Genomic DNA, 14,045 nt, shown 5'->3' with positions numbered 1-14,045 from the left:
TGTGCCGTCGATAGAGAATTGGCACGAGAGATTGCCGATCGTAAGATCCCACATCCCTCGAGATCAGAGGGAACGATCCGGATTTTATCAGACTGCGATATCCCGCGGGAGAGCTTCCTTAGTCGCTTCTATAATTATTACGATTTACTATTATAACGCGGTGATTAAGATCAGCGAGGCTGATCAATGTTACGAGCAGATTATTACTGAAGTTCTAGAATTTTTAATAATAAAAAAACCTGTCGAACATTAACAGAGCGCGTATGTTTTTAACTTAATTAATTAATTAATTATGCTTAATGTCTCTAAAGTATTCTCTCAGACTTGCTCTGGAAAATCTCTCAGTATTATCTTTTCTCGGTTTCTTCGGTTGGCACATTTCGCACTTTTGCATTCTCTATGTTCTCTACGAACGGAATAATATATTTTCTCCGTCTAATTTCGTTGTTTGATTAAGTGAGTAACGCGCCATTTATTAATGAGCGCCAACTTTAATTCCAAAGGACACTTGCAATGTTCGCTTCAAAGAAGGGTTCAAAGAAGGGTGAAGATTCTTCTTTTTTTTTTTTGAATAACCTGCGAGACTCGACAGAATGTGCGTCACGTGTGCAACATTTATCAACGTCGTGGACGGCAAAGAACCGGTGAGAGAACGCGCTCTCTGGCTCCATTCTCTTCCTCTTTGGCTACTTGTTCGTCGTTAGTCCGACACGTGACCGGATAATTGTATCCATTGATCCCGCGCGATCGATAGCACTCGAAGACTCATCCCCGCAGGTTTTCAACACGCACCGCAACAGTAACAGGTGGAGGTCCAAATGATCTCCGTGTGACGCCCTCGATGAAATGACACGATGGCTTCGGTGACTTTTCCATTTAGCGTTTACGATTCGAGCGATCGATATAGTTTTTATCAATTATTTAATCAAAACCTAACTTATGATTATGATATATTATAAGTTGTAAATAAATTTTATTTTTTATTATTTTATAAATGTTAAATAAATAATAAATTGTAACACAAGAAATTAAGAGCAATTTCCCTTGTATCAGTTATGCTTGCTATTTAAAATTAATTTGAAAGAGATGTAGTAAAAAATACATTTTATGAATTTTATAAATAATGCATAATTTTCTCTTTTTCTCTTCTTTTCTTACTTATTTTCTTACTTTATAAAGATATTAATACTAGCTTATACATTTTTAAAACGTTTTTATACTTACAGGAGAATTATTGTAAAATTAATATATAAACTTATCTTTCTAAAATATAAAAGCAAACGCGTGTTTCGATATGTTGTATGTAATTATTGAAATCAGAAAATCCGAATCATCCGTATAAGCCTGTTTCGACTAATCTTAACAAATAACGATGCGAGGAACCGATAATGATCGTTATCCTTGCATTTTATCGAGACACAACGCGTCCACTACGTGACCACTGGATAAATCACAGGATGACGATGCAAACAGAACGATGCTCGATCGTTTCTGTCCCTACAAAAGTGTATTTGTTCTGTACTATTCCCATGACCGTTCACTTCGTATCTCAACAACAAATACGTACGCAAGTCCTTTAACAATTGTTTGTACATTGTATCAATCATTGTATCATGCAATGATACAATTTAATAAAATTAAATAAAATTTAATAAAATTAAATAAAATTTAATAAAATTTAATAAAATTAAAAATTTAATAGTTTTAAACAAAGTGATTAAAAAGATGTACATTGATGTTACATTATTTAATTAATAATATCCTTAGAACAAAAATATATGTGTGTATCTTTCATTTTAGTTTTGTATATTCAAAATGGCACTTACATGTCAAAATCTTCATATCTTCTTCTCTTCCTGTAAGACAAGAGGATTCATACATTTATAAAATAAACATTTATAAAATAATCATAACTCCACGAGAGAGGAGATTTTTAGAGATTTTTCATTGTGATATGTGAAGTGCAAATCTTCGCTCGATTCGGTTGAAACGCGAAAATTTAGCAGGCACAGGGGCAGGTTTCACCTTCGGCCTTTCTGGCTTGGTAGCAGGAACAACGAGGGTGCGCTACAGAGTACTGTCAACGCTCGTAAAAGCTGGCACGCGTGTTTCGGGCACACGTGCACGACGGTCGATGTGCACGGTCGGGCTTCTATCTACCTACCGACGAAGTCTCATGCCTCGCTGATTTCCCGGGGGAATTTCGGGGGGGGGTGGTTCGCTTCAGGAGCCTCTAGTCCCTGAAACGCGCCCGCGGTCGGGCCTTCTCGGCTATTCCGCCGTACGGAAACGCGCGCGTGGCATGCGATGTTCCCGATGATTACAGCGATTCACTCTGATTTCGCCCCTTGCAGATCACGGCTGTAATCTGTATAGTTTTCAGGAAGTTAGCATCCGACGTGATGAAGGAACAAACGCGAGAATCCTGCGAGATACCGCAAATTCCTCAAGTTTCCGCTTCACATTGTCGTTAACAAATACAAGGCTTCAGTTACTCTAATGAAAAGCGATAAATTAATATTTTACAAACAATAATCTAATGACTCGCAGGGCATAACGTAATCAACTATTATTATTATTATTATTATTATTATAATTCTAATTATTATATCAATTATTAGATTTTCTCAAATTATTACAAATTAAGAGTTTATTATCAGACTTTTCATCTTTCTCCTTTGAAAAAGTATTTCTAAAGCTTCGACATAGTTCGAAGTTAATTTCACACGACACGGAATAAAGCACCAGCCAGTACAGATTTAATAGTGAGAAAAGAGGTACGCGCGTTGTTGGTTCGGACCCGCGGGTGTCGTCATCGAAATCGTGCGTCAAGTGCGGCGCAAAACCATGTACGATCGTCACACACAATGGGCGGCCACTTGCATGTACGCACAAACCCCACAAGGATCCACCTCTTGCCATCCACCATTCTGACGTTCGCGACGGTTTGTCCCTCTCTTTTCCTTTTGCTCGACCTCGACTCCTGGCACGGAAAGCCCCACGGGCTTCCCCGGCGCAATATGCTAGCGCGTACATCGGATACTCTTGGGTTTGGTGTTTGTCGTGCCGTTCCCATAACTCCCAAGCGAATTCTCTCGGCCTGTTACTTATCTCTGGGGACGTGCGCTGGTGATATAATGTGAGAATCGAAACGAATCCGTCGTTACACGCGCTCTGCGCGACGACGGGACGAAATTTTCTGCGGCGAATATTAACAAATTTTAGGTCAAATCTAATCTGCACATCACTAGGATTGAATCGAATTCTTCCCCTGTTACAACTTTGATTTGAAGTTAAATGCAGTTGATAAAAACGAAAACAGAATGCTTTAATTAACGCGATTCTTCTTATGAGAATTCTTAAATATAAATTACAACTTGATACAAAGCGAAAAGTTGAATTTGAAATCATTATAATTTTGACAAACTCGACAGATTTCGATATATTTATATATGCGAAAATAATTTTTATGTTCTTTTTAATAAAAATAATATCGATTGATATCACATTTTTTTGGTATCTAAAAAGAAAATTATTTCTCTATTTTATTAAAAAAGTATAGAATAATTAAAAGAAGCAAAATGGTTATATTAAGAATATAAGATAATCATGAAATCTCATAAAAGAATAATTAAAGAATATTTTAATAACAGTACTATCTAAGTAATAATATTTTAATTTTGAAGAATAATCACAATTGTATGTGTGTTCTGTATGTTCTCGTAAAAACAAAGTAAAAGCAGCTGCGTTCGGCGAGCCGAGAAAAATAAATTAATAACGTCCAGCTACATCGAGCACCTTGCGGCCCTTTGATTTCCGGTTTCGTTGACCTTTTCCGGAAATCACATATCCGTAGGAACAGTGACGTCGCGGTCCGTTTACGAATTCCGGCCGGACTGATTTGTCAATCGGGAAGGAGAAAGGCGAAATAATGGAGAAATTAAAGACATCTGCCTTTCCGGCTTTGAAAATTAAATCAACGTAGCATGAATGAACACGAAAACAAACGTCGCTATATAAATGCAAAAAGTCATCATTGACCTTTCCTTTATCTTTTTAACTAAAAATCTTACGTGTTGGCGATACGAAATGAAATAACTTGAACATTTTCAAGAACAGCGATAGTTTTGAGTTTCGAGTAGAATTACGTATTTGCAAGTTATAAATCAAAAGAGAATAAATCTATGATTGAGACCGGAAGAGGCAAAGGAATTTAAACATTAATTTATTGTATCAAGTCGTCGAATAGGCTGTCTTTTATATAACTGGTAATAAATAGTCCAACATTTCATTCTGCGTAAGAATTTTCTTTTGTATCCATTTCTCGCCCAATTTAATAATCTTCGAGATGTTTACGTTCGTCCGCGTTATATTTGCCGGTTTTCGGATCGGTTTAGAAAGTCCGTCTCGTCCAAACGAGCGTGTAACAAGAAGCCACTTGGCCCGAGTCGCCCGGTAATAGATTAAACTCATCTTCGACTCACCCCCCCCCTCCCCCGGCAGGAGAGAGCGGTATATTGTCCCCTTAACACCCCCGTCCCGGTAGTTTCGCTTTAGTTCACTTGACCCTACTTGTCTCACCCGGGGTCTGGTAGAGAGCAGCCCGTTTTCTACCCTTGGATCCACGGCTCTCTTCTTCGCCCCATTGGCCCTCTGTCTTCTCTCTAGGCCCCTCCTGCTCCTTTATCTCCCTTGATGTCGCCCTCACGCGTGCGCTCGGTATCCACACGATACAGCATCCGAGCGTGTTCCTCTTTTTCTATCCGCACCACCTTACTTACATTGATGCGCCGAAGGGTGCGAGCACCGTTCTCAGCCAGGAGCAGCGTCTCTCAAACCGGGGATGATAGAAAGAATTTGCACAGGATAATAAGGAACAACCGATTTTACATAATCAAAGTAAGAGTAAGCCTAAAGATAAAAAGAAAAAAAGACACTGAGATACGTACGTAATCTATTTCTTCAATTTAACATTTTTTGTGACTCAACAATTATTGGCACTTTTATTAAAATAATAAAGTCAATAAAATTAAGGAAAGTTATTTATTATTGATTTATTAATTTATTAATTTATTCAGAGTTATAAATGTGTAAAGGTCTACTTTTTAATGGGAAAGAAAATAAAGAGATTCTTGATATCACTTCTTCTTTCCTTATTTTAAAACTTTCGAGGATTTTGAGAAACACTGCTTCGGAAAAGACCATCTTCCAGCCGCTTCCTTCGTGTGTGCTTAATATGAGCGAGTGTGAGAGGCAGTCTGTGGTAGGGTGCGGTGCAAAGAGTCCACGCAATTTCCTTAATGTACTTGCTAAATGTTCTAACCCGCGGTACATATACCCAGTGACGTTACAGACGTGCGGATGCGCGTGTGAACGTGCATGCGTGCCCGTATGGGTGGATATTTCTATTACGCACATTATTACAGTATGTGATATCGTGAGCGTTACAATTCAAGTAGGAAGTAGGTTATGCGAACACCAGTAAAAATGAATACTGCGATCGAATGGGATGTCATTGGTATAAATAAAATTCACTTGAACTAGGTAGAAAAATTTACATTATTGAACTATTCTATAGAACTATTCTAATTTCCTGAACTTACTCGCTTACTTTATTGTACTTAGTAAGCTATGCTAAATAATTAATAAAAAAGCAATTGTATAAAACAAGAACAGAATGCACAATTTTTAATTGTTTAAGATACCAACTTAAAATTTAATATTTAAGACATTTTCGAAGAATTTAATTTCTATTCAGGAAAATTTCAAACTAAGATCGCGAATTTAAAGAATTTCGTAAATTTCTTGTTCAAATTGTTCAATTCGTCGACGCGTTGATATGATTTCATTGATAATTTGCGAGCGTCATCCGTATCCCCTTGCAAAAGTGATGGATTCGCCGGCGAATCGTGCAGGTACGCGAGTAAAATGTTTAATGGGGTAGCTAATGTCCCCATATGCGTGAATCGAAGTACGCGCGTGTATATTTCACGACACGCAATGGGCGGTGCGCATAAATAATGCGTATGGGGTACCATCCTCTCAGCGCGCGCGAGGGAACCCTCGTCTAGTCTACGACACTTGCTTTAGTCGTTACCTTTACGACTGTAAACCCCGTTACTTTGATAATACAGTTGATGACGATAGCCGATGGTGTCGTGATTTGGGCACAGATCCTTCAAGCTTAAAAGCACATTATCATGATTTTTTTCTCTTTCCAATTAATCGTCTCTCTGATTTTAATCAACATTGCAGAAGGGGTGGATTAACATTATTCGTGTACATAGAAAACTGAATCAATTTAGAAAATACTCCTCCCAGAAAAAGAGCTTTGAATTAAAAATATATTAAAAATAAGTTGTAAAAAAGATATTAATGATACAACCGATGACAATTTTTTCGAAATGTCTACTTGGGGAAGTTTGAGTCAGTGTATGGTGCCTTTTTATCAAAGATCCCTGAGCCACAACGCATATTACGCGGCTCCACGGACACATTGTGCGTATTTTATACGTATTTGCACAATTTTCGGTGACTCCATGCGCGTACATGAGCGAACCAACTGTTTATGAGACCGAGGGCATGGATGGTGGGGCACGGAGACGAATGTGCGATGGCTCGGTTGCCGTTTTATCGGTCGGAAGATATTGGATTTATTAATATCGTTGGTTAGACACGTCGGATTCGTTTTATCGCTAGTCGGAATCTCCCTCACTCGATGCACGCATTCGGATGGCGCGGGTACTACATTCATGAGTACGTTTTTTTAAAGCTGTGAAACTTGACAAAATACAAGTCGCTAACCGCTAGAAATAGTTTCTAAATCTATCAATGTTAAAATGATAGAATTGATTGAATATTGAATTTATATTTAACTTGCGCATCAACGAGAGCCAATGTTGCGAGTCGCATGACTCGTCGAACTGGCTGACAGATAAATATTAACTAATTCTACATCGACTAATTTCACGTTAATCAGAATTGTGATAATGCAGTAATAATAATAATATTGATTATAACTAGCGCTGAACAGAATTGTTGACGTTCATCAAACGGCGATTGAATGAAATCAAAATGCCGAGTCTCGGCCTTTGAATGGTCTTTACAGCTCTTTGTCCACCCACGTTTCCCTCACGTGTGTCTAGTCGCGTTTTACCTGCCGAGTAAATCCGAGGCGAAACGAAGCGAGGCGGAAAGGTCTCCATGCGCAAGTGCATCGGGCGAATGCGCCGTATGTCGCTTAAGTCCATTTAATCGTCGGAACGCTTAAGCGAGATCTCTCAGCAAACGACAATGGCACGGGGCCGTCGTCGGGGAGCTTTGCCGACGAGGGGGTCTTTCGCGGGGTTTACGTGCTCCCGAACCCAGCTTCAGGGCAGGAGGATGCGAAGGAGGGTACCACAGGAGGGGTTTGTTCTACCATGTCGGCGCACCCACGCGAGCGTCCCTTTCATTCCGCTTCGCTCTCTTCCTTGCTCGCCCATGGCACATTGGTGTGGATATGCGTGCCCTAGGTATGTTTCCTCCACCTTCAACGAGACTCGCTCTTCCCCGACATCGCTGTGGACGCCGGCACAATGACACATCTGGTCTACGGGCCCGCCTGTATTGACTACGAGGAAGTCCAACTTTCCCTGACGTTCTGAGAACTGAACTGGCGTTTGCAAACTACAAGTGAAATAATTAAAGTGCTCTGCTGTTGCAGATTAAATCCAAATATATATCGCTTCTTAAGTCGTACATGTGCCAAACTTTTTCTCAAGATTATATTTTTGGGACTTGACACATTCTATTTCTTTATATAAAATTTATTTAAACTGTGTATTTTAAAAATTATAATAATTTATAAATAAATTTGCAACGTTATATTGTTTATCTTACCTTATCGTTTATCACGCCTTAAAAATTAACGATGATAAATAAGATTTAGATAGAATCACATGTAGAATCACTAATAATATATGATATTTTATAAAACCAGCGGCACACCAGCGGCTCATCATGTGTGTTTCTTTTCTAAAAGAATATACCAATCGAAGACAAGAGCTCAGCAAACATGCGAATTCAGCTAACAAACTAGCAGGAAAAAAAGCATCGTGTGCCTCTGGCTTGACTTTTAAAAAATTGAAGAAAAAAAGAATGATGACATGTGAATTATGATTTTTCAAAAAATTCAATATTTCAAATTGCGAAACTCAAGAAAACTTAAACAAATTATATTATTTCAAATACAAGATATTTAAATAAATATCCGAATGGTCATTATTATGTATATGTGATTTTAAATGTTACAAAGATAGTGTTAATAATTAACTTAAAGATATAAAAACTGATTTTAACTAATGTGCAAACTGTTGATAAATTTTATCAGAAAAGCTTATTATTATCAATATACATCAATATTAATGGCATATATACATGATGAGTTAACAATTACATTTTCATATACTTATTTTTCTACCGTAGTACAATACTACTTCAACCATGCAACGATGCTATTTAAATGGATCACCACCGAAGGAATCGCCGATACGTTCGCCGTTTCGCTGTGGAGGAATAAAAAGCATATGCGTAAATGGAGCAAAGCGGGCGGCATAAATTCAAATCTATTTACGTGGCAAGGGTAGCGTAATTTATTGCCTGCCAACGTAATGGAAACGCCCATAGAGAAAGAGATCTCCCCGGTGCAAATTCGATTATATGCAGTCGTATCCCCTGAGTTAGACCTCCGCGGGTCTTCCCATCCTCATTCCACTCGATTCTCCTCTGGCTGACTGGAACAAGTTAAATTAAAAAACGTGCCGTGTATATGGACCTTTATATTTCATAGCGGTTGCCTTTCCGTTCGCTAATTGTGAGTCTAGAACCGCGACTCACAATTGATTCCAGCTGGTAACGGTTAAAACCAATTGAAAGCTTCATTCGAATGGAGTAATAACATTTGATATCTTTAACTTCAATGTATATTATGGAATTATATAAAATATAATGTATATTATATTTTATAAAATAAATATCACATTAAAATACCGGAAATATGCGCGCAAGATATATTAAATGCTATGTATTTGTTGCATTAAATTAATTAAAAACTTTTTCTTCTTATGAATATATCTATGTATTAGAAGAAACTTTTCCCCGACAGTGGAAATCTTATATTAATAAAAACGGACACAAATATAAATGTGCGAACTAGACGTAGGTGTGTGAAACGAGCAGTTCGACGCATTCTACACCCTTCTACGAATTTTCGTCCTACAACTTCCCGTGGCGGATTTTTTTACGGTGACAAACGACTCCTGGAGGCGTGTCGACATGTATGCGACGGAACCGACAAAGGGTGGGCTTGCGTGATCGAATTCGGGTAGAAGGACACCCACGGAAGTCACGAGGTCGCGCAATCGCAAAGATACCCCCGTGCAATCGGTGATTTTTGGAGAGCATCATCATCGAAATCAAGATCTCGCGTTCGATTTGCAATAGGAAAATCGATAACACGGCAGCAATTGCGAAAAAATTAAACAATTACACTGTTAGCAAGAAGATTACGATTTTTTTTAAACTTTCTTCCGAGTTAACGAAGTGTTTTATACTTTGTACAAGGAATATTTTTAAATAAATTTACTTTGTACAAGGAATACTTTGTACAAGGAATATTTTTTAAATAAATTTACTTTAAGCTCTAAATTCTATATTACAAGAATTATTTTCTAAATTCCTTATATAAACATTCAAACAAATTCAACTCCAATTGTATGTAAAATACAAAAATTTTAAACTATAAATATAAACTTTACATATTCTATAATATATAACTGAAGATTTAATACAAAAGTATCTACCAGAAATGCAAATTAGAAAAAATTGCTGTTGCAAAATAAGTATTTCGTTTATCTAGAACTTTATACAAAATATAGAAAATTAATATTTTTGTTAATTTTAAATTTACAGAATTGAGAATTTTAGAAATCTAAGCTAATTTAAAATCTACTCTGCGATTGCAATGATTCAAACTCTCCTCGCGATCGAAATATTTGATACACTTTTCGATTTTTACTACTTGATGCATTCGCATAGTACGCAGTGCTTGATGTAGAAATCAGACAATTTCTGACATTCATTTGCCGCGTGGCTTACTCTTACTCGTAGACACCCTTTTGACGATGTAATGCCGACGACGCGTATGCATGACAGATTTTATGGGCATCAATCGTGCGCATAGAAAATGCTATGCCATCTGTTACTCCGTGGTCAGGTGGAAAATTTAACGATCGTCACGATGCATTAGGGAAATATCGCACTTCGATCGATCAGGCTTTTATGCGAGTTCCGAGTGTCCAACATCTCTGCATATATGAAATATGTCTACGAACATGTGCTTGTTTCATGGTAAAAGCTGACTCTGTGTAGGCAGATTAAATCGCCGCTTCGAGCAGCCTACGGAATTGATCTGCCACGCTGGAAAGCTAAAACGCGAAGATGGAATTGTTGAAAAAATAGACAGAATGCTTAGCAACAATATTGAATGTATGAATATTAACAAATACGTTTTGCAACTTAGTTATTCTGTTATTCAGTATTTCTGCTGTGATATTTAGTCATGTTCTATGTAGTGTTATATATGATAATCTTAATAAAAGAATAATGTTAATTAGAAGAGACAATTTTCGCTGCAAAATATACTGACATTAAACTTACATAAATGATTAATATTGTGATTAATATTGAACTTACATAAATGGATTAATATTGAAAATATTTTGTCTAAATATATGTTTTTCATTTACAGATGTATATCAAGAGATCAATCTTTTTTCTTTGCAATGTATTTTTCATGAGATATAGATATTCAACAAAAATGTCATTTTTTAAATACAGTTTTCCATCGACATGCTTAGTCTATCGCGTGCGCGCACATATACATGTACACATGTGAGTGAGTTAAACATAAAGGATAACTGGTTGAAAATAAACCGAGATCAAGGAGTCGTCCTATAATCACAGCTGTGGCCTTTACGATCTGTACGCGTTCATGTACACGTGCAATCGATCCGTACAGTCGGATGTACACGCGAGCTTATGGGAAGGGTAAAAAGGAGGAAACAAAATGAGGGACGGGCAAGGAGAGCAGAAGAAATATAACGCGAATGATCCCGGGCAAGATTATAAAATGGCGTCTCTCATCCCCGTGACCGTTCTTAATTTCGCTCGGTTCCTTTTGTCCTCTCGCCTTCTTTCCCTCCGCGCTTCATTTTCTCCTCTCATTCTAAACTCCTTGCTCGCAGCCAGACGCGATCCTTTCTTGTTCCGCGTTGCTTACCGAATCGAGGAGAATCAGCAGCCCGAGCTCAAAGGGACTCCCGAGGGATGATTCTCGAATTCTTTTGCGCGACTCCAGTGAATACGGCCGCCGTGATGCATCAATAAGCCGCGATGGATCACGAGTCGAGTTATTAAACGTAGACAATATTTTCGGAGATTTTTAATACTTGACAAAATGAGAAATCTATCTTAAAGTCCGCTCCCTTTTATCTCAGTATGTATTATAATAAACACATTTTATACGATCCATTATTTATTTATTTTTAATAAAATGCCACGTAACAAGCAAGTGTCTCTTAACAAATTTTCTATAAACAAGATTCTATAAACAAGATTTTTATATTTAATATCATTATAATAAATTTCAAAAACGGATATAAAATTTTAATATCCTGTATAATATTAATTATGACAATATCCATAATAATATTCTCCTTGAATATCAATATCGTTAACATGTTAACATGTTCTTTGTCATGTGCATCATCAGTAATATACATTAACTTTTTATTTATATTAATCGTAGACTCAACAAATAATTCTTTAAATATACATTCTTCATATACAAAAAAAAATATTTTGCTGAAATATCTAAAAATTTAGCCAGCTACAGATCTGAATATATAATTTTGATGAGTTATCAAAATAATTATAATAATGTCAGACGTTCAAATTTATTGTTGAAATATCAATAATTTTCAAAATATGCTAAAGCATAATAATTTTGATGATCCAACAAAATTAATTTTAGATTTGTATCTGACCAAATTTTTAAACACTTTAACAAAATCGTTCTTTTCGTTTACACACACATTGTAACTCTTTTACGATACTAGCAAAAGTATTAATATTTTCATTAATATGTTATTATTATATATCTAATTCTAAATAATATTTCTATACATCGATCAAACTTCACACCGACTCTTCTTCAAGAGAGCTATGATCTAACCTTTACAACGCGCGAATAAAAGACGTAAACGCACGGAGAAGATCGAATTACATTCGGCGTCTTACTACAAAGCACATTGGGCTCTCCGTCGGAGAGGATTAATATCGTCCACTATCAGCGACCGTCAGATGACGACGATAGTTGCCTTGCCTCGCTCTTCTAGATCCCTCACCCTCTCATTCTCCCCCCGTCGTGCTAGGGGTACCTAACAGCACCCCAGTAACGCAGTGTACGGCATTGGTGGCGTGCGCCATATTGGGGGGCGGTCGAGCATCCCGCCAATCGGCACCTACCAGACGCTAGCGTGGGTGCCAACCGCATCCAATAACCCAGACACGTGCCCCACCAAACAGCCGCCACACCCACGAATGTCACGTGCGCACAAGCAACACCGTTGTTGATGGACTAGTCGTGCGCGTACTCTCGTAGCGTACTCGTCGTGATGACTATTAAGTCTTTTTTACGCTGAGATATTTACAGGAGTGTGTTAGTGCGATAAGATAAACTTGACGAATAGTCAGACTTGTTTGTTACCGGATTATCGAAACTTCGCGGAAAACCTAATACGTTATTCGTAGTGACGATCTGGGCAAAGTCCCAACAAGAAATTGCCGTCATGTAACATTGGGAGGCTTGCTTCGAAAAAACGAATTTCGTGCGCGATTCCGTAAACTCTGAGTGCTGAGCTCAAAAGTAAACTGTGCAATCAGAACAAGTGCTGAGCTTCGAAGTGCTTACAATTAATTATTTCCGAAGACTAGAAGTCAGCAAAAAAGTTTTAACGAGATGTGTCCTCTTTCTTAAGAATTAATGATGAATTTACTCCAAGGAAATTTTCTTTTAAAAGCTTAAAGCTTCAGTTCTCCTCGAGATACACCTCTCAAGACAAGAAGCTTGGATTTTCCAAAGATACTTTTATTCTCCCCCACTATCGTGCTTTATAGAGGTAACCATCGGCGAGATATCGTGGACATGGATTTTATACTTTTCTGATAAAAGAATTGCTGTCGCTCACTCAAAAAAAAAAAAAAAAAAAAAAGAGAGAGAGAAAGAATCGATATGCTTCGTAGTACGAGGCATTTTATTCGCTGAAATTGCGGGAAATCACATAGATAATAGCCGCGAGCGCGATTGCATGCGAAAGCGGTGGCAATTATGACTAAGATAAGACTAGAGTTGTTGGGGTGCGAGGCTCTTCCTCTGGAAGGGATGTATCGTTCGCAACGGCACGACATCTTAACGCCGCAGAGCAGTCCAGAATCGCGCAGCGTTCGCCAAGAACAGCACAGCAGTGCGGACAGCGTCGGCTCCGCGATCTCGCAGGGTGACATGTATCCGCTAGATCAGCCCACCTTCGAACTCGATCATCTGTCTCTGCATATTCCGGCGATCCTTCATTGTAAGTGTCGACCAGCGGTAAAACAGTAGTGCCGAAAAACAGATTGAGATCATTTGACATTCCTTGGATACGAGCTTCTTCGAATTTAATTTTCTCTCTTACGTAAAAACGTAACGTCTCTTTAATTGCGCTCTTTAATTTCTCTCTTGTCTGTTGTTATAAATAATACAAGCAGCATTCTTCTCTCTGTCAGAGAATTGCGAAAAATATTATCTCAATCTTACTTAATCTTCAATATATTCGAAAGATTTCGCAAAACTGATTTACATAATTAATTTATATCTGATGAGATGTTTGACTGTAGGCAGAATTGCAGTTTAAATATTTTAAATATATTAATACTGATAATATTGTGAGTATTAGGGTACTTTG

The 14,045-nt window shown here is 37.6% G+C and overlaps 1 protein-coding gene across 1 annotated transcript in view; it reads left to right on the top strand.

Annotated features, from left to right (window-relative positions):
* Positions 1–14,045, top strand: part of Lim3 (Lim3 homeobox protein) — a 49,025-nt gene that overhangs the window by 25,515 nt on the left and 9,465 nt on the right. The window lies entirely within an intron of this gene.

The sequence above is a fragment of the Pogonomyrmex barbatus genome, unplaced genomic scaffold (assembly GCF_055798465.1).
Source record: "Pogonomyrmex barbatus isolate J1 unplaced genomic scaffold, ASM5579846v1 scaffold14, whole genome shotgun sequence".
Lineage (NCBI taxonomy): Eukaryota > Metazoa > Arthropoda > Insecta > Hymenoptera > Formicidae > Pogonomyrmex > Pogonomyrmex barbatus.
This window is presented reverse-complemented; position numbering and strand designations above follow the sequence as displayed.